Source organism: Phocoena sinus, chromosome 2 (assembly GCF_008692025.1).
Source record: "Phocoena sinus isolate mPhoSin1 chromosome 2, mPhoSin1.pri, whole genome shotgun sequence".
Lineage (NCBI taxonomy): Eukaryota > Metazoa > Chordata > Mammalia > Artiodactyla > Phocoenidae > Phocoena > Phocoena sinus.
The window spans coordinates 68,545,058-68,570,951 of NC_045764.1; the positions used below are offsets into that span (position 1 = coordinate 68,545,058).

The following is a 25,894-nucleotide window of genomic DNA, read 5'->3' on the forward strand; positions in this document are numbered from 1 at the left end:
GGTGTGTTACTTTCTGCGGTATAACAAAGTGAATCAGCTATACATATACATATATCCCCATATCTCCTCCCTCTTGCATCTCCCTCCCTCCCACCCTCCCTATCCCACCCCTCTAGGTGGTCACAAAGCACCGAGCTGATCTCCCTGTGCTATGCGGCTGCTTCCCACTAGCTATCTATTTTACGTTTGGTAGTATATATATGTCCGTGCCACTCTCTCACTTCGTCCCAGCTTACCCTTCCCCCTCCCCGTGTCCTCAAGTCCATTCTCTACGTCTGAGTCTTTATTCCTGTCCTGCCCTTAGGTTCTTCAGAACCTTTTTTTTTTTTAGATTCCATATGTATGTGTTATCATACGGTATTTGTTTTTCTCTTTCTGACTTACTTCACTCTGTATGACAGACTCTAGGTCCATCCACCTCACTACAAATAACTCAATTTCGTTTCTTTTTATGGCTGAGTAATATTCCATTGTACATATGTGCCACATCATCTTTATCCATCCATCTGTTGATGGACACTTAGGTTGCTTCCCTCTCCTGGCTATTGTATATAGAGCTGCAATGAACACTGTGGTACATGACTCTTTTTGAATTATGGTTTTCTCAGGGTATATGCCCAGTAGTGGGATTGCTGGATCATATGGTAATTCTATTTGTAGTTTTATAAGGAACCTCCGTACCGTTCTCCATAGTGGCTGTACCAATTTACATTCCCACTAACAGTGCGAGAGGGTTCCCTTTTCTCCAGGAAAGATACTATTGAGTATTTATGAATAAAATGAAATGACATCTGGGATTTGCTTAAAAAAATAATAATTTGGTCATTGTTGGGGAGGGGTGAGGAAACAAGATCTAAGGCTGGTGAGGAGGTAGCTGAAGGCTGCTGGTGAGTAAGTGGAGGGTCATTAAAGTACTATTCATTGTACTTTCTCAGATGTTAGAAATTTTCATGATAAAATGTTAAAAAAAAAAAAAACAAACAAACCTGGCACTTGGTAAGGAAGTGGAAAAATTGAAACTCATACATTACTGGTGGTAACGCAGAATGGTGCAGGCATCTTGGAAAGCTGTCTGGCCGTGTCTTGTGATACACTTCACCTACGATCCAGCAACCCCACTCTTGGATGTTTACCTGGAGAAATGAAAGCTGACATTTGCCCCAGAAGGGATGCTTCCAGTTAGGAATGGAATTCCTCCTGGCGTTTGTCAGTCTTGACAACTCAAGTTAGAGTTTAGACTTTAAAAGTTTATTATTACTTTGAAAATAGTACAGCCATTCCAGGTAACAGTTGGGCAGATCCCTCTAAAGTTAAAACATATACTTACATATGACTCAGCAATCCCACTTCTAGGTAGCTTCCCCCGCAAAATGAAAATTCACGTCTGCACAAAAACCTACACATGGAGTGTTTACAGTGGCATTATTCATAATTGCCAAACGCTGGAAACAATCCAAACGTTCATCAACGGGTGAACAGATAAATACACTGAGTACATCTATACGATGGAAATACAACTCACTGGGCAATAAAAGAGGAACCAACTACGAACACACAGACCAACACAAATGACTCTCAAAAGCATTTATGCTGAGTACAAGAAGCTAGATGCAAAAGGTTACCTGCTGTGTGATTCCATTTACGTGGCATTCTGGAAAAGGCAAAACTATAGGGACAGAAAATAGATCAGAGGCTGTCAGGGACCAGGGGTGGGAGCAGGTGTTGATAACAAAGGAGCAGGAAGGAAATATTGGTGGATATATCCAACAGCTTAATTATGGTGGTGTTTACACTACTGTGAAACATTTGCCAAACCTCATACGCTAAAAAGGGGTGAATATACAATATGTGGATTATACCTCAATAAACTCTCCCCCAAACAGACAAAAACTGGGCACTTGGTAGATGATGGATTAAATGCTGATTGAATACCGGATAAATGAGTGAACAAAGAGAACCCAGAAAGAGCAGTAGGTGAGAGTAGGAATGGGCCTGTTTGAGGTGGAGGTTGGGGGACCTATGGGAGCCCGGAGTGGGGGTGACCAAGGGCAGCAGGACATGCAGGGTGGGGTCCCCAAGACCACGGGCCTTTGACATCAGCTGACCTTTTTCCTCCTCCCCTCTCCTGACCCTGCCCTTTCCCCACAGTGAATGCCCAGTCCCTGGCTGCCACCTAAAGGAACAATAGCTTCAATCTAAACCTGCTCACTCGTGGAAGGATTCAGTCCCACTGCTGCCCAAGTTCAAGTTCCTCTAAGTTCTGAGACAGGCGGGTGCTCAGAGAGGGGCCAAAAGTGGCTCCCCACCAGGTCTTTCCTGCCCTTCCTATGTCCTGCCTGAGCCTCAGGAAACACAGGGCTCTCATCCTTTGGGCATGGAGTGCCACCCACGTGCTTGATGGTGGGCAGAGCCTAGAGACACCTCTCTCCACCCACAGCCAGAGTCATTGCTCTGCAGGGCCTCGACCCAGGGCATGGGGACCCTGCGGGAGACACCGTCCCTTCTCTAGAAGACAATTAGTCTAATCTGATGGGAGGACACAGATCTCACCCCAAAGAGCTCCCAGGTAGGTGGAAACGCAGATTCACTTTTGTGATTCTCAAGCTTGACAACCTCCGTAGTTTGTTAAGCCTTTGTTAATATCCTAGTTTCCTGAAGACGGAGTTACAGAAGGCACATGTGTTTTAAGTGTTGCTGAATATGGGGACAAAGGAGGGACAAGGTGGGTCCAAACTTGTGAGGGGAAGGACCAGATGTGGCAACCGTGGGAGGTATTGACTTAAAAGGGGAAAGATAACTTTGCAGGAAAAGCTTTCTAAATGACCCAGCAGGGTGAGTCAATGTCGTTGAAAGACTGCAGGGGGCGCTAGAAGAACATAAGCGTCCGTGGGCAGCTCAAGGGAGCAACTCAAGCCTTGGGGAAATTTCAGGAAGTTTCAGAACACAGTCTCCCTGGAGACACGTGTGGCACTTCACCTATAAAACCCAGTCATCATACCCGCCTCCCACAATTATTAGAGAGATCGAGTGTGATTACGTACGGGAAACTAAGACAGGGGAGTTATCTGGGGAAGAAAAGAAAAGGCTGCCGGAACCCAGGACAACAAAATGGCACTGGGTTACTGTTCTGAGCCAGTTCCTTGCAATGCAGTGGATGGAGCACGGGGAGTCAGAGAACTCTGGTCTCAATCCTGGCTCCACCACAGTGGGGCTGTGTGGCTTTGGGCAGGCCTCTGCTCCTCTCTGGGCATCAGTTTCCACATCTGTAAAATGGGCATAACACCCCACTCAGTTGCTGTGAGGATGAAATGAGAGAAACGTGTTGGTGTATCTGGTGTCCATGGAGTCCAGCCCTCGGCAGGGCTTAGTGAGCGAAAATGATCGGAGTAGGAAGGTGGGTCAGCCTCCCAGTGTCACCATGAGGAGGCTGGGAGGAGCACCAGGCTTCAGGAGGCTCAGAGGTGGCAGGATGGCCAGAATCTGGATTGCACTAGAGGAACTAGGCCTACTGAGGAGGGCCCTGCCCTGGGGTGGGGCCTCAAAAAACATGGGGGCACCTGGGCACCAACACTGAGCATTTGGCCTTGGACCCAAGTCCAAGGGTCGTGCTGCCTACAAACTAGGGGATCCTAGTCAAGTGTCTTTCCTTCTCTGCACCTCACTTTCCTCTTCTGTAAAGTGGGGCTACTATGCCTGCATCACAGGGTTCAACGCGTGTGTGGCTGGGTCCAAAGTTAGCATGTTCCCAGCATGCTCTCCTCAAGTCCACCTTTGCCCCTCAACTCCTCCCATTCCAGGGACTTTGGGGAACAGAATCTGAGAGGAGGGGAGAAGGTAGAAGCCCTGCATGGGGGCTTCCCTGGTGGTGCAGTGGTTAGGAATCCGCCTGCCAAGGCAGGGAACATATGTTCGAGTCCTGGTCTGGCAAGATCCCACATGCTGCGGAGCAACTAAGCCCGTGCGCCACAACTACTGAGCCTGCTCTCTAAAGCCTGCGAGCCACAACTACTGAGCCTGCGTGCCACAACTACTGAAGCCCACGTGCCTAGGGCCCGTGCTCCACAACAAGAGAAGCCACCGCCATGGGAAGCCTCTGCACCGCAATGAAGAGTAGCCCCCGCTCACTACAACTAGAGAAAGCCCGCATGCAGCAACAAAGACCCAACGCAGCCAAAAGTAAATAAAATAAAATAAAAATGATAATAATTTTAAAAAAAAAGAAGCCCTGCATGAACAGGCCCAGAGAGGGGAAGGAACCCACGCAAAATCTCCAAGTAAATTACAGGTAAAGCCAGGGTGCTTCCTGGGGGCTGGCCTTCTGAAAGCAAAGAGCCTCCCTGAACTTACTTGATGTCTGAATCTCTGTCCTTGTCCCTCACTCTGTGACTTTCCCGTGATTCCCTCGCATTCGCCCGGAGTGCCTGCATTTCCTGAGCTCGTAGGGAGCCTCAGTTCCAGACACTGCACAGTCCTGTTATCAAGAGACCAGAAAGAGGAGAGGCTTCGGGCTGCTGTGAGGTCTGGGGAAAAGGCAGGAGTTTTCAACAGGGGGTCCATGCCAGCGTCCCAAGACCCCAGCCTAAGGGGCATCACGCAGACAGGAGGATGGGAGACAGGGTGCCTGAGGAGGAAAACATGAGAAAGCTTTAGGAGAGGTGGTCTTAAGACCAGGGCACTAACTGCACAGCAATGGGTTTCATGAGGTCAGGGGCCTCCTCTCTCTTAATAGCTGCTTGAGGTCTTGGGGCAAATTCCTGGTGGCTCCTGCCTCAAAATATATCCAGGCCTTATCTTTCAGTGATATACACTGACATATTTATGGATGAAATAATATGATATCTGGGGTTTGTTTCAGAATAATCCAGTTGTCAAGAGGGGTGAAAGGTTTGCATGAAACAAAATTGGCTGTGAGCTGATAATGGTTAAAGTGGGTGATGGGGACATCCTTGTATTATTCCTTGTACTATTCTCACTCCTTCTGTACATGTTTGCTGTTTTCCGTAACAAAAAGTTCCTGTTTCCAGAATCAGCCATTTCTGTCCAGCTTCACGATCACTGCCCTGGTCATCTGGCCTGGATGGCTGCAATCACCTCACAGGTCAGCCTGCATCGGCCGGGCCCCTCCAGACGATTCTCAACAACACCACCAGAGGGAGCCTGTTACAACGTGAGTCCCCTGCTCCAACCCTCCTGTGTCCTCGTCTCAGAGAACCCCAGCCTCCAAGTCCACGCCACCTCGCCCCTGCTACCTCTCAGGCTCCTCTCCAGCCACACTGGCCTCTCTTCAGCCTCCCGCAGTCTCCTTCATGACCCCTAGAACCCTATGTGCTGAGGGGGATTTGGGGGGAAGTCTGATTTGACCAGACTTTACTCACCCATTACATTCAATATGGCATGGGACACAATTATACCTTTAAAAAAGTATTTGCTGTTTACCTGAAATTCAGTTGCAACTGGGCATCCTGTATTATATCAGGCGACTCTATCTGTAACAGACTATGAGCTAGTCCTACCAAAAGAACCATGTTGTCATCTTGAAGTCCACAATGCTCGGCACACAAAGGTGCCCCCTCCTAGCAGACAGTTGCAAAAAAGCACCCTAAGGGCTGATGCAGCTCCTCTCCCAGTTGCAAGGATTTCAGGTCCACTTGCTTCGGTGGCAAAGGTGTCCTGTTGCAGAGCACAACCTGCCCAACCATTCACAGCAGCCCTGCAGGAGGCCAGAGAAGCGGGTGCTTGCAGAGTGAGGGAGGTTGAACCTGCCCTCCCAGCTCTTTCTCTCCCCCACAGTGGGTAGGGATGGGGTGGGGGGGGGGGAGTGACAATGCCAAGGCCTACACTGGCAGCCCCCTCTGGGTGCTTTGGGAGTCAAGCCCATCTGGGATGGGTCTGAACCCTTGCAGTGCCCTGCGGTGGTGGGTAGAAGGGCCCCGTGCCAGACGCCAGCTGCCCCCGTGGCCGGAGGGTGTCCACTTGAACCGTTCCAAGTAAACATTTGACCAGCTCAGCCCCGGCCATCATCCCATGCCAACACTTGGCCCTTGTTCCTGGACAGGCCCTTCTGTGTCCCGTCCTTTGTGGCTGACATTTCAGCTGAGCCCTGCAGGGGCTGGGGTGACCCGGTGCCCCATCCCCATTCTGCAGACAGGCTCCAGGGAGGGGGTCCCTGTAGCAGCCGGTACTTGGCGGGGGAGTCCCAGTAGACGGGCCGTCGCCAGGCCGGGTCAGCCGCCTGCCTGAACACCCCACGTGGGCCCCAGGGCTGCAGAACCCACGGTCTAACAGTGGAGCCATGGGGCTGCCAGCTGACTCGGCTGCTTTGTTCCAGGCCTGGAGTGGTCTGAGGGTGGCTGAGGACTGTGACTCCTTCTTTGCTGAGAAGCCACAGATAACGCTGGCGACAGGGCCTGATAAAGCGTCTGTCAGAGGCTCCCTCCCAGACGGGCCCTGCTGTTCCCGCCAGCCCCAAGGGCCCCTGCCGCCCAGGCCTGTCTCCACAGGTCCGCCCCTCCCTGGGGTCTCAGCCCTTCTCTTCCAGGCTGGCAGACCCCTCCCCACCCGTATCTTCAGTCTGGCTCTCAGAAGTTCCCGAGGCCTTTGGGCCCAGGAGCAGAATAAGCTAATCTTCTCATTTATTCCCATGAAGAGAATGTCAAGCCATGCGCCTCTCTCAGTGGAATTCCAGACTGTGGCTCCTGGGGAGTTGGGGGAGAGGGATTGGGGGGGCCTGGAATCTCTTCCTAGAGCCCCTCAAATGACATCCCGAGTCACCTCTTTCATGTCACATGAGCCCACTCTATGCCAGGCTCTAGGATGGGTGCGGGGGGCACAGGAACAAATAAGGCATGGTCCACGAGTACAGGAGCTTCCAGGAAGAGGGCGCTGGAAGACCTACCCCACCCTGACCTGACCCAGGCCTGCACCCCCAGCCTATAGAGGGTCTGGCCTGGAGTAGGAGGTATATGAGGGGGTCCTAGCCAGCCTTGGGTGAGACTCACTGCCAAAGGGCCAGAGAATTGGGACCTTGAGTCTTGGATCTGGTGGAGGAGGCACAGGTCCCGCCCTGGGGGTCAGAAGACAAGGCCCAGAGCACAGGCATTTCTGAAGTCAGCCCTCACTGCAGCCTGAGCATGGTATAGGTGAGCAGGTATGGGCTGGGGGCGCTGCCAGAGAAGATGCCCCCCGACGGCAGCGGCCCTGCTCCCCGAGACTGCGTGGGGACACTGGGCTCCCAGTCTGACTGCAGAGAGCTGCCTGCTCTGTGCTGACCAAGCTGAATGAGACCCTTACACAACATAGACGGTGGGAGCTGGAGACCCCAGGCCGGAAGTGAGTCTCAGCTCGGCTTCTCCTCCCGTGTGACCCAGGGCAGGCCTCTGGCCCTCTCTGAGGATTGGGCTAGGGGCCCTCTAAGGCCTCCCAGGGAGAGAAGCCCCAAGGGAGAGTCCCTGTCCAAGGGCCTGTGTGTCCAGCGGGAGAAGGCCTGGGCTGCCTCCCCTCCCCCAGGAGGAGGAATGTCTCTCCAGCTCCGCTAGTTTGGAGTGCTGTGGAGGGAGGGGACCCAGGTTTCCTGCATCTGTGGACCCAGGCGCTGCCTCTCCCGGATGCAGGGACTCCACATAGCTTCGCAGGGGGTCTCTGGCTCATAAAAGAAGGACCTGAGTTCCAGAGGTTGCGAGAGAGGCCTCCTGCCCTCCCCCACCTACGGCAGCTCCCTCTGAAACCCCTGCAGTCACACAGGCTCAGCCCAAGTGGCCCTCCCCACCACACACAAACACACAGACACACAGACACATACATACACACACACACACACACACACACACACACACACACACACCCCGGAACAAACCTTTCCTTCCCTGGCACTCCCTCCCCTGGTGTCTACATCCCTGCCATGGCGGCTCTTCCTCGTGCATTCATTTATTCTCCCCTCAAACATCTACTGCTACACGTATATGCCAGGCACAAGGGCCTAATGGTGAACGAGACAGACCCAGCTCCTGCCCTGGACGAGCTTACAGTCCTGTGGGGCGTGACAGACCTCTGAAGAGAGAACTACAGGTGAGCGACAAGGGTGGTGAAGAAGCAGAATGGGCTGTGAGAGAGGGCGGGAAGCGGAACATACGGTCAGGGAGGGAAGGCCCTGCTGAGGAGGTGACACTGAAACTGACACTTGGAGGCAGGTGAGAAGTGAGAGATGAGTCCTGGGCTGGTCCTGGGCTGGGTCACTCATCTCTGGAATCTCCCTCCAGCTGCCTCCGCCTCACACCTACCGGGGTGCCTGTGTCAGGCCAAGTTCATGCAGGTTGAAAACCGGGCCAGTCTGTGACATTTCTGCTGGAAGCAGGCAAAGGAGTGGCACCAAGGGGAGGTGGATCCTGGATCGCGACCCCAAGATAGCAAGGGCTGAGGGGCTGGGGTTCACCCTCCACAGTACCCGGCAGAGAAGCCCCCCTCATGCCAAGTACTCCCCGCATTAATACTATAGATGCACTCCCTCTTCAGAGCAGAAGGAACACACCCCCAGCCTCTGCTCAGGAGGGGCCATGTCCCCACGGACATAAGGGAAGAGCTTGGTTGGCGGTCCAAGCCTTCAGCCTCTCACTCTCCCCTCTGCCCATGGCCTTGCCTGGCTCTGCTGCAGACTTGCTGTGTGGCCTTGGGGATGTCACTCCCCTCCCTGGGCTTGGGACAGTGACCTCGGGACAGGGTGGAAGGATGGAAGTGGTACAGTTGTCCCCAGCCAGTTGATCCTGAGGGCATTTTGGACGTGGGCCAATGAAAGGTGAGGGTGGGGCTCTGCCACTCCATTGCTGGGTGAACCTGGGGTCCTCAAGGCTCTCTCTGGGGAATCCTGCCCATCTGCAAGTAGAGGGGATGCTCTCAATGCCATCTCATCAGCCCCCGACCAGGAAAGCCAAGCGCTTCCCACTTCAGCGTCTCCACCGCACAGCAGCCCTGGGGACCTGAGCACCAGCGAGTTACCACATTTAATGATAAAGACTATAATCTTCTCATCGCAAAGCAAAGCAACAGAAAAAAAAAGACCCAGTCCCCTTCCATCCCTCAATTCTAACAGCACGGCGTCATTTGAGCCTAGCTAATGCTTGGACACGGGTGCTGGAAGGCAGTCCTTGCCCCTCAGGGTGGCACTGGGACGCAGGGAATGTCCACAGGTGCCGATTCTGAGACACGCACAACTACGTTCTCCATCTCATTTACTCTTCACCAGTTTTCCAGGTAGTGCACTTTTTTCTTTTGACCTTTTACTTGAAATATACATAGCACGATGCACATGACTCTCAAATTGTTCATGGAGCTCAAGCTCAATGGACTTTGACACGCGTATCAACCTGTGTGACAACCAGATCAAGACAAAACACAGTTCCAACATGCCAGAAGATTCTCTCAAGCCCCCTTGCAGTCCGCAACCCCTAAGGACAACCACTATCTCACCGTCTCTCACCACAGATTAGCTTTACCTGTCCTTGAACTTCTTATTAATGGAATAACACGTACCTATTCTTTGCGCCTGGCTTCTTTCACTCAACAGCATGTCAGATTCATTCATGTTGCTGCATCCGTCTCTCCGCAGTTTCTTTATGTTGTTGTGTATTATTCCGTTGCAGGGCGATACCACACCTCATTCAGCCATTCTTCTGCGGATGGACGCCAGAGTTGATTCCATTTCGGGGCTATTGTGACCAACCCCCAGGATCACCCTGCCCATGCCTTTTGGACATGCACATTCGCCTCCCTCGGTTAAGTACCTAGGAGCACACCCACAGGGTCAGGGCTGGGTGGACGCTTAGCTTTCATAGCTGTTTAGGCAGTAGGTATGTTCAGCCCCATTTCACAGACATAGAGGCCAAGGGTCAGAGAGTTTAAATCACTCACCAAGCTCACACAATTACTAAGTCATGGAGCCTGGTCTGGAATCCAGAGAGTTCTGACTCCAAATTCTTTCTAATCCTGCCTTTTTTTTTTTTTTTTTTGTGGTACTCGGGCCTCTCACTGCTGTGGCCTCTCCCGTTGCGGAGCACAGGCTCCGGATGCGCAGGCTCAGTGGCCATGGCTCACGGGCCCAGCCGCTCTGCGGCATGTGGGATCCTCCCGGACCCGGGCACGAACCCGTGTCCCCTGCATCAGCAGGCGGACTCTCAACCACTGTGCCCCCAGGGAAGCCCTAATCCTGCTTTTTAGAACAGGTGAAGGGGGTGCAAGGGTGGAGGGAGCCAAAAGAGAGGGGAAGCAAAGGGGTGACTCTGATAGCCTGCTCTGTAATCGGCTCCTGGCATGTCCAAGCCGCCTTGGGAGGGCACAGCTCCACTCCCAGGCAGACACAGAATAAGCACAGCATCTCCGAGCTGTAAAGAACACGCAGGGTCTGGCCCCTCCACTCTCAGGTCTCATACCCTCCCTCTCGCTTCCCACTCATTCCAGCCACACTGCCTTCCTTGCTACACCCTGAAAGTGACACCCGGGGTCCTGCCTCACCGGCCTTTCCACCTTCAGCTCCCACTTTCAGAACTGTTCCTGCCTCAGACAGCCACGTGGCCTCTCCCCCACTTCTTTGGGCCTCTGCTTCATTTCCCAGTTGAAAAGAGCACCCTTATCACACGCTGTCCCCTCCATCTGACCTAATATTTTGTGTATATTTGTTTATTGCCTGTCCCCTACCCTAGAATGTGACCTCCGGAGGGCCAGGCCTCACAATCTTATGTGCCCGCTCCACCTTCAATATGTGGGGCAGTGCCTGGCACCTGAGAGGCCCTCCAGAAATACGAGTTGAATGAATGAATGAAAAGCAACCCCCAGGAGCAGCTGGTGGCAGGTCGCAGGCCAGGAGGGGCTTTTGGTGCCAGATCCGGCTGCCACGTTCACGTTCTGAGATAAAGCTCCCACAGGCCAGGGCTAGAGCCATTGGCTGGGGTGAGGCGGTGCCCTGGTGGCCTCCAGGCACTGCGGCAACTCAGCCATCACGGCCGGCTCTCAGTGGAGCCAGATGGACAAGGGCACCAATGTGCACTTGGATACCTGTTGGGCTGCCCCTTCAGGATGGGGGAATTTAGGATTCCTGGGTAAGAAGAGGGAGCCAGTGGCCACAGATCTCCCCACATGACTTTTCCCTTAGGGGGTCCTAGAGATCATCTTCAAAAATGATGGGCCTGGGAATGAATGATTTGAGGGGCCCAGGAAGGTTCCCACCTCCTTCCACCCCTGCCTAGAATACATTCTTCATTCCCTACTGCCACTTGCTGGTCTGGGAAGCCTTTGCTGATTCACATTACAACCCTGGGCCTCATTTCTTCCTTCTATAAAATGGGTGGAATTTGGCCATGAAGTACAGTCCTAGATCAAAGGTCTGCTGGAATGAATTCTCATACCTCAGGACTGCTGTGTATTCTCTGGCAAAGTCCTGCCCTCTCTGGGCTTCAGATTCCCATGTGTCAAATGCGGGACTGTGGCAGAACTATCTCCAAAGACTGAAATCCTCCCTCAGGTATGACTGACCTCCTGTTCTTTCCCAAGGAAGGACAAGTTGATCCAGGGATATAGGGAGAGGGAGTCAAGGAAGAGGGTGATGACATAAAGTATGAACTTTGCCAGTGTTACGCCTTTGCTCTGGCCTGGGCTTGCTAGACGTTTCCTCTCTGAACTCCACTGAATGCCTGGCTGGGCTTTGGATAATCTGGGCAGGTGAGTGGGGGAGCTGTGTTCTGCTTCTCTCTCTGTAAACAGGGCTCTGAGTCCCAGAGGGTGACCAACACCAGACCACAGCTACGAACTGTCTCCGAGAGTTTGCCCAAGGTGCTCACAATTCTACTACGTCTCCCCATCACCACCAAGACCAGGAAAAGTTTAGCTCAAACTTTTCACTCCAAGTCAGAGACCTAATTTTCAGATGAAGAAAACCGAGGTCTTCCTAGGGATCCCACAGACCATTCATTCAAGCACATACATACACCCAAGTCTGGGCTTGCCGCGTGTCAGTGTTACCTCACTGACATCACACACAAGCCTGTAAGAAACATGTCATTATTCTCCCCATTTGACAGATGGAAGAACTATTACCACTCAGTGAGGTTAAGTGACTTATGTAAGGTCACAAAGCTGGGAGTAGCAGGGCCAGGATTTAAAACCAGGTCTGACTCCACATCTGCTCTCCATGCTTCCTTCCCGTGGACTGAGGTAGAAAGGGGAGTATTTTGTGCTTCAGAAGCCAGGAACCTGAGAGATGGGTTCTGCCAACAAGGTAGAATCTACCCAACAAGGGGTGGGTAGGGGAGCCAGGGCCTTTGCACCTGCTGTTTGCTTTATCCAAAAGGCCTTCCCCTAGATAATGGCCTTGCTCACTCCCACACTTCACTCAGATCTCAGCTCAAAGGGCACTTGACCAAGAAGACCTTCCTTCTAGGACCACTGAGTCTAAATTGAACAACTCCTCCCACTCTCCTTAGCCCATTAGAGTAACACCTATCACCGTCTGAAGCGCTATCTTATCTGATGTGCATATTCATTTCTTGTTTGCTTGTTTGTCTCCTCCGAGAATGTTAGATTTTATCTGTCTTATTCATCACTATAACACAAAGCCTAACACAGCACCGAGTAGGTGTTCAATCGGTATTGGTTGAGGGAGAGCACGAGAGACGGAGTGCCTTTTCCCCTAATAACTGAAAGAAAATGGAGCATCTCTTATCTGCTAGGCACAGAGGACAGTGAACCCGCGCACATCTCAGTCAGCCCTAGATGTTAACCCATTTCACAGATGGGGGAACTGAGGCTCCCTCCAGCATCAAGGGCCCACGGACGGAAAGATGGCACACGGCAGATGAAGCAGCCCGTTGGGGTGGGGATGCGCGACCCCACGAGTCTGGCTCCGAGCCCAATGCTCCTTGTAAGAGTGGGGGCGGCGCCCAGAAGGGGGAAGGGGTGCCGAAGGCCCCCCAGCCCTCGCAGAGCACTCTGGGCTGTGCTGTGCGCCGCAGGGCCCTGGCCTCGCGCCGGGGCCGCACCCTGGGCCGAGCCGCTCAAATTCCTCCCCTCCCACCCCCGCGCTGGCGCCTCCCGCCGCCCCCTGCCACCCCAGCTGCCCGAGCGCGGCCCCTGCGAGCCCCCCCCCCGCTCCTTCCCCTTCCGCGGGCCTGCCAGGCGTCGGGTAGTGAGGACGGGCCAACCCAGCCCGGGCGCTCGTGACCCCCGGGATCCCCCGGCCCGCCCGCTCCGGGCCCCCAGACTCGGGGCGCCCGCAGGCCCCGCGGGTCAGCGGGAACCAGCAATTTCCCGGCCGCCCGCCCGGCCGCCCGCTCTGTACTTAGGCTGATGACGGGTTCCCGCGGCCCTGGTGGCGGGGCGGGCGGTGGGTTCAGGGCGGGCGAAGCCGGCCCAGCCGGTCCCGTGCTCGGCTCTCAGGCGGCCGCCGGGCCTGTGTCATCCACCAGGAATTTCTGTTTTCCCCTCCGCGGGGCTGGAAGAAAAAACAATAATTAGGTCACTGGGCAGGCGGCAGAGAGGGTGTGGGACAGGCCAGTGGCGCCCTGTTGGGCAGGGAAGGGGTCTGGGAGGATGATGGGGAAGGAGAGGCCCCCGCAGGGCTCCCTTTCCCCTTCCTGCCCTCCCCAGGATGCTGGCTGATGGAGGCAAAGGCATCCCGGACTACTGCCACCCGTTTCCTCATGGGCCCATTCATTCCGTGAGCACTTATTGGGGCATCGCCTGTGCGCCAAATTCTGTGCTAGGCGCTGGGGACCGAGCACTGAACAAAAGAGAAGGAAAGACTTCTTAGAAAAGACCCACAGGCAGCCACGCAAAAATATACAGTCATCGCTCCCGTGTGAGGGCTGGGGGGGATTGGTTCCAGGACCCCCATTGATACCGAAATCCAGGGGTGCTCAAGTCCCTTATATAAGATGGGGTCGTAGTTCCAAAATAACAAACGTACGTCCTCCAGTGTACTTTAAATCATCTCTAGACTACTTACAATACCTAATACAACGCCATGTAAACAGTTGTAAATACAATGTAAATGCTATGTAAATAATTGCCTTGCCGGGCCAACAGCAAATTCAAGTTTTGCTTTTTAGAGCTTTCTGGCTTTTTTTCCCCAAATATTTTCCATCCAGGGTTGATGGAATTGCAGAGGCAGGCACCATGGATGAGGGAGGGCTGACTGTATAGCGGGAGGCCTGCTGCACAGGACAGAGGAGCTTCAGGGGATGGAAGTTAGGAAAAGCTTCCCTGAGGAAGTGGCACCTGCACAGAGGCCTGAAAGAGGAATGAGGATTGGCCAGGCCAAGTGGAGGGGGAGGCAGGGAGGGTGGGGGGTTGGGGGCAAAAGGAACAGCATGTGCAAAGGCTTGGACGTGAGAGGCAGTGCATGTTACAAGGACTGGGAGTACAGGAGAGAAGAATCAATGAACGTTTCATCCTGAACGTGATGCTGATGAAAGACACATACTTTTGGTCTCATGAGGCCCCTAAACACAAGCCAGCTACTTTATCTGGGGCTCAACTGAAGATATAGCCCCCTGTTTCTACACTGGAGGAAACCTGTTTTGGACTTGCCTCACTGAGAGGTACTAGGTCTGGATACTGTCCCTACGTGCAGTTTAAGGGATTTTCAAGGGTCATTTGGACTTGGTACGTTTCTCACTTTTTTTTTTTTTTTTTCTTTCCATTTCTCACCCTTTACTCTGACCTTGGGAAAAGATGGGATGCCAGAGCAACTCTATCTGGCTGTAGAGTTCAGGTATGAGTGATAAGACTAGGGAGGTGGTCAGGATTGAAGCATAAAAGGTCTTAGGGCCATGGTAGGGAGGTTAGATGTTATCTTAAGGGAAGTCGGGGTTTAAAGCAGGGTGGGAGGGGACAGGATCCGATTTCTGAAAACTTATAGATGATAACATCCACCATTTATTTAGCTCCTATTAGGTGTACAGGGCTAAGTATTTTATGCACATCATCTCACTAAGCTCGATGAGACTCTTATGAGAATGTTTTTTAGCCCCATTTTGTAGAAGAGGCCAGGGAGGTCACTTGCCCCGGGTTGCCTGCTACTAAGGGCCAGAACCAGAACTGAAATGTGCTAGGCCCTGTTCTGAGAGCCGTAGGAAGAAAGATGGGGCCTCTAGCCCTACTCTCAAGGAGCTTGTGGTCTGCTGGGGGGGACACGTGCGTGTGATGTATTAGAGCCATGGCAGAGTGGAGTTCACTTCTCTCTCCTATGATGACCTAGGGGTAGATTGTCTAGGACGGGAATGGAGATCCTACTCCACGAGCTTGTCCAGGCATCCAGGCCCCTTCCACCTTATTGCTCTGCCATCTTGATGTGTCCAAGTTGGCTGCCCCACCATCCCCATTCTGGGCAGAGGGAAGCAGAGGGAGGGAGCATGTCCTTTCTCCTTAGGGAACATCACTGCTACATCTTCATCTGTATCCGTATTTGAATCCACATCCACATATGAATCTATATCTATATCAATAGATCTACCAATTACCTAGTATCCAAAGCAACAACTTTAAGAAGGTTTAGTGCCCAAAAGGTAAAATACAATGATGGATAAAGCCAGCCCCTAAGTGACAAAACATGGAAAACATTACAGCAGAGAGAGAATTGTTTCACATCCTATTGATGTCCTATCGGTAGTTTCCTTAACAAAACGATTCCTGCATATAATACTTGATCATCTGAACAAAATAAAATATTTTTGGTATGGTTTTGATAAAAAGAAATTAATTTTTCCCCAAAATGTAACCTTATAAAATTGTGGAATGTCACATGTATCTGTGGGTTTGATGGGTCAGAAACAGTTGCAAAGATGAACAAGACAGGGCACTGCCCTCTGTGGTTCTTTCAACCACACCCCACTCCCTCAGAGGAAATGGCGCCTAGACAGGCATTCATGACGTGGCAAATTGCCCTTGGTCTGTGCTTTGGGGGCCCATCAGGAGAGTGATGTGGGAGACAGAGAGTCTACAGCGCTGGTTCTCAAAGTGTGGTCCTCCGCCAGCCACATCAGCACCACCTGAAACTTGTCAGAAATGCAAATTCTCAGGCCCCACCCAGGCCTACAGAATCAGAAACCCCAAGGATGGGGCCCAGCTCTTGGTTTTCACAAGCCCTCCAGATGATTGTGATGCAAACTAAAGTTTGAGAACCACTGGTCTAGGGCCCTGCACACTGGGCTGAGAGTTGGAAAACCTTGGTTCCAATCCTGGACCTGGCAGTCCCAGGCTCTCTGACCTTGGGCAAGTCAGTTTCTGTGGGTCAGGAGTCTGGGCAGAGCCTAGCTGGCCCTCTGCCTCGTGGTCTCTCACAGGCTGCAGTCGAGCCGTCAGCCAGGCCTGCAGTCATCTGAGCTCATCTGGGGATGGCTCCACATCCAAGCCCACTCACGTGCTTATTGGCAGGATTTGGGGCCTCGTGGGTTGCTGGACTGCAGACCTCGGCTCCTCGCTGGCCTCGCTGATCCCGCTGGCTGTTGGCCGGAGCCCTGCTGCATGGGCCTCTCTGTTGGGCAGCTCACAGCTTGGCAGCTGGCTTCCCTCAGAGAGAGCAAAAGCATGCCCCAGATGAAAGGCGTGGTCCTTTCGTAACCTAATATCAGAAGTGACATTCCATCACTTTGCTGTCCTCTGTTTGTCAGGAGCGGTCACTGGGTCTAGCCCACACTGAAGGAGAGGGGATTATACTGATCCCGGAGGCAGGGGTCATCTTAGAAGCCCCTACCACATCTGCAAAGGCTTGTTCCAAGCGAGCCCTAAGATGGAGGGAATTCCAAATGGAGGAGATCCTGGGAGAGGCCAGAGAATGTAGGGGAGGGCTCCCAAGACAGGGTCCCCAGTGCCTGCCCACCCTGATTTTTATCTTACTGCAGGGCCTGTCTGATGGTGGGGGGTATTTGCAGCCGGCAGGAGCTGCATTCCAGGGCTGGGTACTTAACATTCCAGAGGAGCTCTCAGCTAATTATTGCCTTGCCCGTCCTAGGCCTGGACCACCCGGCTCCCCTGAGCTCCCATGGCTTGGCCAGAGTACTCTGGTGGCTTTGTTCTTGGGTCCCATTGCGAGGCCCAGAGATGGGCCAGACTAAACCAGGGTAACACAGCAATGAGTTGGCAGCCACAGCGGGGCTGGAGCTCAGGCCCTTTTACCCACAGCTTGTGGGCCAGGTGCAGCAGGAGTCTTGGGGCTGAGCTTCCTGGTGGTGAGGGGGATTAAAGCGGACCCCAGGCAAATGACTGCTCTGGGCCTCCATTCCTCAGCTATAAAAACGGGAGTTTTCCCCAGATCCTATAACATTGTGGCAAAGACTCTGTCCTTGACCAAACTTCAGACAGGCTCCTCTGAGCCCTCTTTTCAACTAGGCCTTGTCCTTGGGCCTTGTCTTTGGCCTACCTCGCCCAAGTTTAGCAAGAATCCTGCTAAATCAGTTTAGTGAGAATCCTCCACCCTTGGTATCTGATCACCCTGGCCTGCCTTCAGCAAGAATCCTGTTAATTTGGTTTAGTAAGAATCACCCCTCCCCCTGAGGTCTCCTCTTAGTAATTTTCCATCCACTGACCCCTCATTCTGCTTGTTGGCTATAAACCCTGGCTATCTTTGCTGTACTCAGTGTTGAGCCTCATCTCTCCCCACTACTGTGAGAGTCTTGACACCTATGGCAATAGTCCCGAATAAAGTCTTCCTTACCTGTTTTAACCATTTTAACAAATGGCAGAATAACTTTCCTTTAACCATGCATCCTATTATATACACGTTCCAGTCCCTTCCCTGTGCAAAGGGGCCCCAGGAGGCATGAAATTCCCACTGCTTCCCCGTAGTGGAAGGGGAGTGTGGGCTTGGGGTGGGCAGTCCTCTATCCCAATACACGAACAAGCAAAGGGCTTGGGCAGCAGGAAGCCTTGGGCCTGAGAAAGGCCAGCAGGGCCAAAATCTCTAGATGCCCTTCCCTCCTTTTCCCTCTCAGTTGGGCCCGCTCAGCTCTGAGGACTTCGGAGCAAACACTGAGGACGTCGGGGAGCAGGATGACGAGAAGGAGGACTCTGACGGGGGCCTTAGGGGAACACTGGGCCAGAGGCAGGAACTGGGTGGGTGTAGGACTCCACACATGAAAATGGAGGCAGGACATTTCCAGTGAAGTCATGGCATAAGATGCTGCAGGGCCCAGAGGGTGGCACTCGAATAAGTGAGAAATGCCTATGGCGCTGAGGATTCTAGGAGGCTGCTGCCCGCCTCTCAAGGTCAGGGTCCTCCAGCAAGAGTCGCAGGCAAGCAGCCCAGACTCCTCCTCCACCGGGGGCAATGCTCACCTGCTTCTCCCCTCTTTCCTCAGCATCCAACTTCTGGGGTTCCCTGAACCTCCCCCAAAGAGTGGGTGCTCTATTATAAATCTAAATCATGTAGATTTGTTAAATAGGTTCACGTATGCAAGACACAAACTCAAAAACTCTCACTCCCTCCCCGTCCCCCTAGCCCCCGCTGCCTCTCTCCTGAGGCAACCTTTGCTACTACAAGTATACATGCTTTTTTTCTTACACAAATAGTAAGTAGCTCACTGCTTTCACTTATTGTTATATCTTGGATTATTCCATACCAGTCCAAGTCATTCTTTTGATACCGGTATAGTAATTCTATTATATGAACATACCAACGTGTATTTAACTAGTCTCCAGAATGGCAGTGGATTCGTGCTGGCACCCAACCCTTTGGCAGTAAACACATGGAGGGTGTCTCCTACGGCTCAGGCCCTCGATATGTCCTAGAGACACAGGGGTGGTTGCAACCTGGTCCCTGCGAACTGGAGCTCCCAGGCTCGTGGAGGTGACGGATCAACTTGGGCATTGCAGAGTGGGATAACAGCCCAAGGGGGGCCATTCCAGGAAAGCATGCTTCTTCCCTGGGTTGGGAAAGAGGTAGCCCTTTGAGCACATAAGTGGGCTTTCTTTGAAGGGTAAGTTGGATTTTACTGACAGGAAAGGGAAAGGTGGCTTTCTAGGCTAAGGGAACTGTGTGAGCAGACTGGAGGAGGGGGATGGCCCACGCGTGTCTGTAATGAATGAGGGTCCAGGGCGTGTGGGCAGAGTTGGAATGAGGCTGTTTGGAACATGAGTCTGGGGAAGGCTTGAATATCAGGGAGATGGCCTGTGGCCTGCACCCTGCCGTTCTCCCAGAGCGTCCCCCGTGGCCACCTCCCCTGGGAAAGGGGGCTCAGGGGAGGGGGTGGAAGGAAAAGGAGACAGGGCGGAGGCAGCTCTAGGCCGGGTGGAGTAGTGGCTGCCAGGACTGAGATCCGCCCTGTGCTGGGCATTCTGTTCAATTCAAATTTGCTACATTTACTTTATCTCTGAACCGTTGGAGAGTTAGCTGCAGACAACATTGGACTCTTCCCTAAGTATTTCAGCAAATACCTCTGCAGAACGAGGACACTTCCCTACACCGTCCCTATACGGTGATGACGCTTAGGAAAGTTAACATTGTCCTACTGTTACCTAATGTACTCTCCGTCTGCAAATTTGTCCAATTGTCTCAATCATGCCCTTCGTAGCCTCCCCATCCTACTCAGGATCCAATCAAGCATCACCTTTCGCGTCTCCTTTAACCTCGAATAGTTCTCCAGACTTTTTCTTTCTTCCTTCCTTTCATGCCATTGGCGTTTTTGAAAAGTCCAGGCCAGATGCCTCGCATCATGTCACCCTATTTGATTTGTCTTGACGTTTCCTCAAGACTAGATCCAGGGTCGTGGTTTCCAGCAGGAACCTGGGTGCTGGGTGCTTCTCGGGTGGGTTTGCCCCATTACTAGTGGTATTAAATTTCATCACCGGGTGGGGTCCAGCAGGTTTTTCCATTGTAATAAGTTAGGCTCAATGTTCACCTCCACTTCATCTTGTAGAGGAACAGCCCAAAGCTCAGAGACCTCCAGTGACCGGCACGCGCACACACACACACGGCTAGAATGAGGGAGGGCTCGGATGCGAACTCCGTCCTGACTCTTAAACGCAGCGCTACGCTGCCTCTCCACAAGTAATACATAAAAATGATAGAAAAATTAGAAAATACAGAAAAGCTCAAAGAAAAAGGAGAAAGCACTGGGATTCCATTACCTGGAGATCACTTTTGTTAAAGTTTCGGGTGTATGTCTTTCTAGATTTCCCCCCATGTGAATACACACATATCAATATATACTCATTTTCACAAAAATGGGATCATCTTGTCGTCCAAGCTGCTGTTTTCGTTTAATACAGTACAGCCCGAGTGGGGAAGGCACACGGCCATGTTTATTGTCTGTTCTCTGTTTCACCCCCTCCTCAAGGCTGTCCCAGAAGTGACAGAAACTCAACAGGGCTTGAAGGACCCAGGGAGGGAGAGGACTCAGGGATTAGGCTTGTCTCGAGGGTGGCTCCCAGAACGCTTGGCTACAGGGTCCCTAAGGGGATGGCGGGTGGAGGGTCAGGAACACAGGTGCCAGCCCCACAGCCACATGCAATGGGCGGCCTGGGTATCTTCCCACAGCCGGGTCTCTCTCTGGTTACCCAAGGTCAGAACTCAACGCTCGTTATGCTTCCAGCACCTCCTGGACGTCATGAGGGCAAAACCCAAGCCAAGCTGCCACCTGGTGAGGTGGGCGGGTCCCTGCACAGGGTGGGTAGAGAGCCGGGCTCTGGTCTCGGCGCTGCCACTGACAGCAGAGTGACCTTGGACAAGTCATGTTCCTCTGCTTTCCTCATTCATTCACTCCACAACCTGTCTACACACCTGGCCAGGACTGGGCTGGGTGCTGGGGACTCAAGGTGGCGCAGTGACTAAAATCCAGGGGGAAAGAGCTGAGCTGGAGTCAGAAGAGGGTCCAGGTGTGAGGGTCTGAGGCTTGAAACAGCTCAAGGGCCATTTTAAGAATAAGAATACCAAGTTGTGAATATAGAATTGGTTACAGAGTCTTGGAAGGGCCGCTGCAAGTGAGGGGCCCTGAGGTTGAAACTGCTTTAGCTTCAGGGTAAATTCACCTCTGGCAAAAGGGACTCCAGAGAGAGGAAAGCCCAGAGGCCACTGGCACCAGCTCCTCCACCACTGCCCTTGGTCCCCACTCACCTCCACTCTACCTGGGCCTCTAGTTGGGACAACATGGAATAACAATCATGGGCTGGACCCTGAGCCTTGTCTGCTCTGGGCTTAAACAAGGATGCTTTTAATACACCTGCCCCTCTGTTTGGTGTTAGGGTTTGGTAAATACTTCTGGCCATGTTTAGGATTCTTTCTCACTGCTTTATCAGGACGGGCTACCAATCGGCATGCAAACCTTTTCTACTATCGACTGAGAGAATCACATGGCTTCCCTCCACTATCCGTCAGTGCCGTGAACACTGCTGGTGGAGTTCCCAAGAGTGACCATCTTGGCATCCCCGAAGTCAACTCCTACTGGGTCACGAGGTATTATTCTTTTAACTGACTACAGTGCTAGATTTCTTTTGCTAATATATTGCTTTGAATTCTTTTATCTACATTCACAATGAAACCAGTCCTGAGTTTTCTTTGAGCTGCCCATTCTATAACGAGAATGACATAGATCTCTGTTCATTTGGAAGGATGTCTGTTATCTACTGATAGATAGATATAGATGGATGGATATAAAACATATCATATGATCCCATTTACTTTGAAAACTATACATTCATAGAATTCTAATGAGCAAATTTTAAAGATTTTTAAAGGGTGGGACAGCTGGTCTTTGTCTCTGTCTCCCCCTGTCTACACACGGCCAGGCCCCTGAGAGTCTCCCCTGAGCCTCCTGGAGCTGCCAGGTCCCCTGGTATTTCTTCCAAGACCCCATGGCTTCCCATGGCCCAGCCAGTGCTGGGTCTTCTCTCTCTGCCTCCAAAGACAAACAGCCCCCCGCCCCCCAAGGTTGGGACAGGGGCCAAGCTTATCCCAGGTGTTGGCTTTCTCCAACACGACTCTTCAGCAGGAGAACCCAGTCAAAGGTTCCAGAGTCCTGAGACGGGACCACGGCAAAATGAGTGTCAGGGAGAATAGAGGAAAGGTCATAGCCGCCTGGGCCCTGAAAGGCCTCCTGGAGGGGGTGACTTAGGTTTGGGGTCTGGGGGAGGACCACCTCTGTGGCTCAGAGGTGGGCCTCAAAGCTGTGGCAGGACATGATGTCAGCATCCACAGGCGGCCTGGTCCGGGGGCTCGGCCAGGCCCTGGCTGGGCTCCCCAAGGAGGCCACCTCCAGCCCAGTTCTGAAAACTTAAAGCCCAACCAGGTTGGCTCTTTCTCAAGATGTTCAAACCTATTTAAGAAAACAGAGTCGAACAAGCCCACGGAATCACAGGCTCTGCATGAGGCCGAACAGAACCCTCCAGGCCAGTGACTTTCAAATGCAACCCCCTCCAGCAGGGAGGGTAAGTGCACAGGAAGACTCCTACTTGGCCTCTAGAATCAGCCAGCCCAGACTCATTCCTGTCTGCTGTGTGACTCTGGACACATGGCTTAGCCTCTCTGGGCCTCAATGTTCTCATCTGCCAAATGGAGATAAGAATAACACCTACCTCACAGAGTCATCATAAGGATTTAATGAAATAATGCAGGTGAAGCAGCTGGCTCAGTGAGTGGCAGTCATAGAAAAACAGGGCTTATTCTGCTTTTCTTCATATCGGTGGGATTATTTGAGTAGAAGCGCAAACTCACCTAAACTAGCTACAGCAAGAGAAGGAAGATACTGGCAGGGGGTGAGGGGTGGGATGGGGGCATGGAAGTTGTTGAAAGGAGCCGGCGTGTACCTTCTGGAACCCCAGACCAGCGGACCAGGACCTAGTCGGCCTCAGGAAAGGGTGCAGCCAGGGCTAAGAGCCCTGCGGGGTGCCCAGCGGGGCTCCCCCGCTTCTCTTACCTTGCTGCTCTCTGCTGTCTCTTCATCTTCCTCACAGCCCCTGGCTCCGTCCACTTCTCCAGCCAGTAGTAGAAAGCACGGCTGTCAACAGCCTCCGGGGCCTCTAGATGTGAAGACAGCCGGCCTTAGCTGAAGTCTTTTGGTTCTGATTCCAAATTCTCTGCAGAAGTCAGAGATTGGCTCAGTGCGGTCAGGTGATCCCCACCTGGGGAGAATCAATATGGCAAATCCCGCCGGAAACCTGTAGCCAATGATGATGGAGAGCAGCTCCCGCAAGGGGGCAACACTCAACAAACAAAACAATAGGCGTCTCTTGCATGCTTCAGACTCTACCCCCAAGTCAGACTCAGGACCCCCACCCCACCTCTGTCACAGAAGCAAAGCAAATGGGTACTGCTCTCTTCCAAGCTGGCTGTCACAAAGCTTCCAGTCTGCAGTTCTGCCTCTTAGTGCTGGTGCTTTGAATACAGTGTATAAAGACGCTTCCTTTGAGCTGGGTGGGCACACCCTCCCCCAGTCTGAAAGAGGCTGCCTGCCACCCACCTGAGCCTCTTTCCACATGGGTTGCCTGCCTAGTCGCTGTGGCGTGTGAGCAGTGAGTCCTCGCTGGGTGAGTATTCACTTCAGTACTGGGGTTTTCTAGCCACCAGGCCACCATCGCCTGAGTCTCCAGCCTCTTGGAAGATGGCCTGTTAGCGGGGACTGGGCTGCAGGCTCGAGTCTGCATTTGGAGCTCCTGGAGCCAGAGGCTATGAAAGCTTAGGAGGTGAGGGCAGGGGTGCACAGGCGGTCAAGGGCGGCTGCCTGAGAAACCAAGGCCCCAGCTAGGCCCTGGAGGCCAGGCAACCCTGCCTCGTTGAAAGCCCAGGCCCATGGGAGGCCCTTCTTTCAGAAGTTTCCGCAGTAACTGGCACTGTGCACAGCATCTGAGCTCTCACACAGGCTTTTCCTATCCATCGTTTGGAACCCTCATCATGCCCTTGAGAAGCAGGCGCCATTTTACAGATGAGAAAACCGAGGCTTCAAGTCACCCAGCATGTCTGAGGCAGAACTGGAGTCCCACACAAAGACCTGTGCCAGGTGGATCTCCCACTCTTTGCCTCCAGCCCCAGAGGGGGCTGGGAGTGAGGCCTGTGCTTTCCTTTGCTCGCTTCAGTATCCTGTCCTTTGTGCCTTCCAATCATCTCCAACAGCACTGACTCCATGGCCCCAGCCTGCCATGACTGACTGGCACATCCGTGTGATGTGACCTGTAGGCACGTGGGCTTTTGTTTCCCGAGAGCTCCCTTCAAGGGCCCCCTTAGTGCCTTAAGAGCCACCTCCTGGCCTTCGTTTACATCATTCCCCTGGCCTGGGAGCCCTGGGGATGGGCCCGCCCCTGTCCAGGCCTAGGTCAGAAGGCCGAGGAGAGCTCGGGCCGTTCTTCCTGTGGCCCCTCCACTCACAGTTCTGTCTCCTCAGTGACGAGAAGCTCCTCCGGGCATCTCAGTTTCTCCCGTGGACACACTGGGTAGGTGGGAGTTTCCAGAGTAACAGGAGAGCTGGGAGTGGGACGTGTCTGCCTGACAAGAAGCTGATCTAAAGGCAAGTCTATGGAAGCAGCCACGCTGAAGCAGTGACTGCCTCAGGAGAGGAGTGAAGACCCTCAAAGGCCCTGTGGAGACAGAACCAGCCATGTGCTTCATGTACACAGGCCTCTGCATATGCCGTTCCTTCTAGTAGGAATCCTTTCCTAACATCTGTCCTCTGTGTGGTCAGCTTGGCCAGTCATGACCTCCAATGTCTGTTCCCCAAGTCTTCCTTAGCAATGGAACCCCCAAGCCTTAGCTAGCTGGGCACATGGCCACCCAAAATAAAGAATATGTTTCTCAGTCTCCCTTGCAGTTAGATTGGCCATGGGACAGAGCCTAGACAATGGCTTCCAAGTGCAGCGTACAACTTTCAGGAGTGTCCTTAAAGAGACATGGTTGCTGGAGCTCCAGCAGCCACCTTGCACCAGGAGGAGAGCCTGGGCTAGAGCCCAAGCACATGGAACAAGAAGATAGGAGGAACCTGGGTACCTGTCACCGTGGAGCACCCTATGAGCCCTGGGCCTCCCACCACCAGATTTCTACTTGAGTCAGACATAAGCTTCTATCTTGTTTAAGCCACTGTTATTTTGTGTTTATGTTTTCCTTCAGAGCCAAGTGTAAACCTAACTGATAAAACCAGCAAACTCCTTGTCAGTCTTTAAAACCCAGCTCAATTGTCACTTCCCTCAGGAAGACTTCCTAATTCCCAGGTAGAAGAAATCCCTCCTAGACTTGACCATGTTCCTATTTTTATTTGTATCCCTCTGTATTACAACTTTCCTGTTTGGGTGTCAGCTATACTTCTCCAGAATACTGAAATATCCAGCTCAGAATCCCTGGAGCCTAGTAATACTAATAGTAGTGAAACAACAGATAATATTTATTGAGGGTTTACAATGAGTCAGGCACTATTTTGAGTTTGTGTATATTACTGCATTTAATCCTCATAGGAATTGAGCATATGAGATAGGCATGAGCATTAACCTCATTTTCCAGATGAGAAAACCAAGGCACAGAGAGGGTAAGTAAATTGCCCGAGGTCACACAGCTAGAAAGTGGCAGATCTGGGACTTAAATCTCAGGAGTCTGACCACAGACTTCAAGTTCTTAGCTTGTCATTTCTGTCATAGGAGCTCCATTAGCTTCTCATAGGCACGACTTCAAATGGGATGTGGGGGGAACCACACAACTCCCCTCACCTTCCTTAGAAAGAGTAAAACAGGTGGAAACACTCACCATCTGCCTGGGAACCATGGCAACCAGGGTTCAGGGCTCTGGAGGGGGTTAGAGGTCCCCGGGGACTTATAGAACCCAGGCATCCACGGGGCCACCTGTTTCAGTTATCTCTGCTGTGTAACAAACCACCCCATAGCTTAGTGGCTTGAAATAATGGTGATTTACTACTTCTCACAGTCCGTGGGCCAGCTGGGAGGATCC

General features: G+C 52.6%; 1 protein-coding gene across 3 annotated transcripts in view; it reads right to left on the reverse strand.

Annotated features, from left to right (window-relative positions):
- LOC116748998 (golgin subfamily A member 7-like) overlaps positions 1 to 22,926 on the reverse strand; it is a 49,387-nt gene extending 26,461 nt beyond the window's left edge. For 2 of the 3 annotated variants that reach the window (XM_032622796.1, XM_032622795.1), the window contains exon 1: positions 9,523 to 9,950. The gene's annotated coding sequence lies outside the window, so the exon portion shown is untranslated. Of the gene's footprint in view, positions 1 to 9,522; positions 9,951 to 22,886 lie in introns of those variants that run through there. The other variant, XM_032622797.1, reaches the window with a different exon arrangement.
- Between the last annotated feature and the right edge of the window lie 2,968 nt (positions 22,927 to 25,894).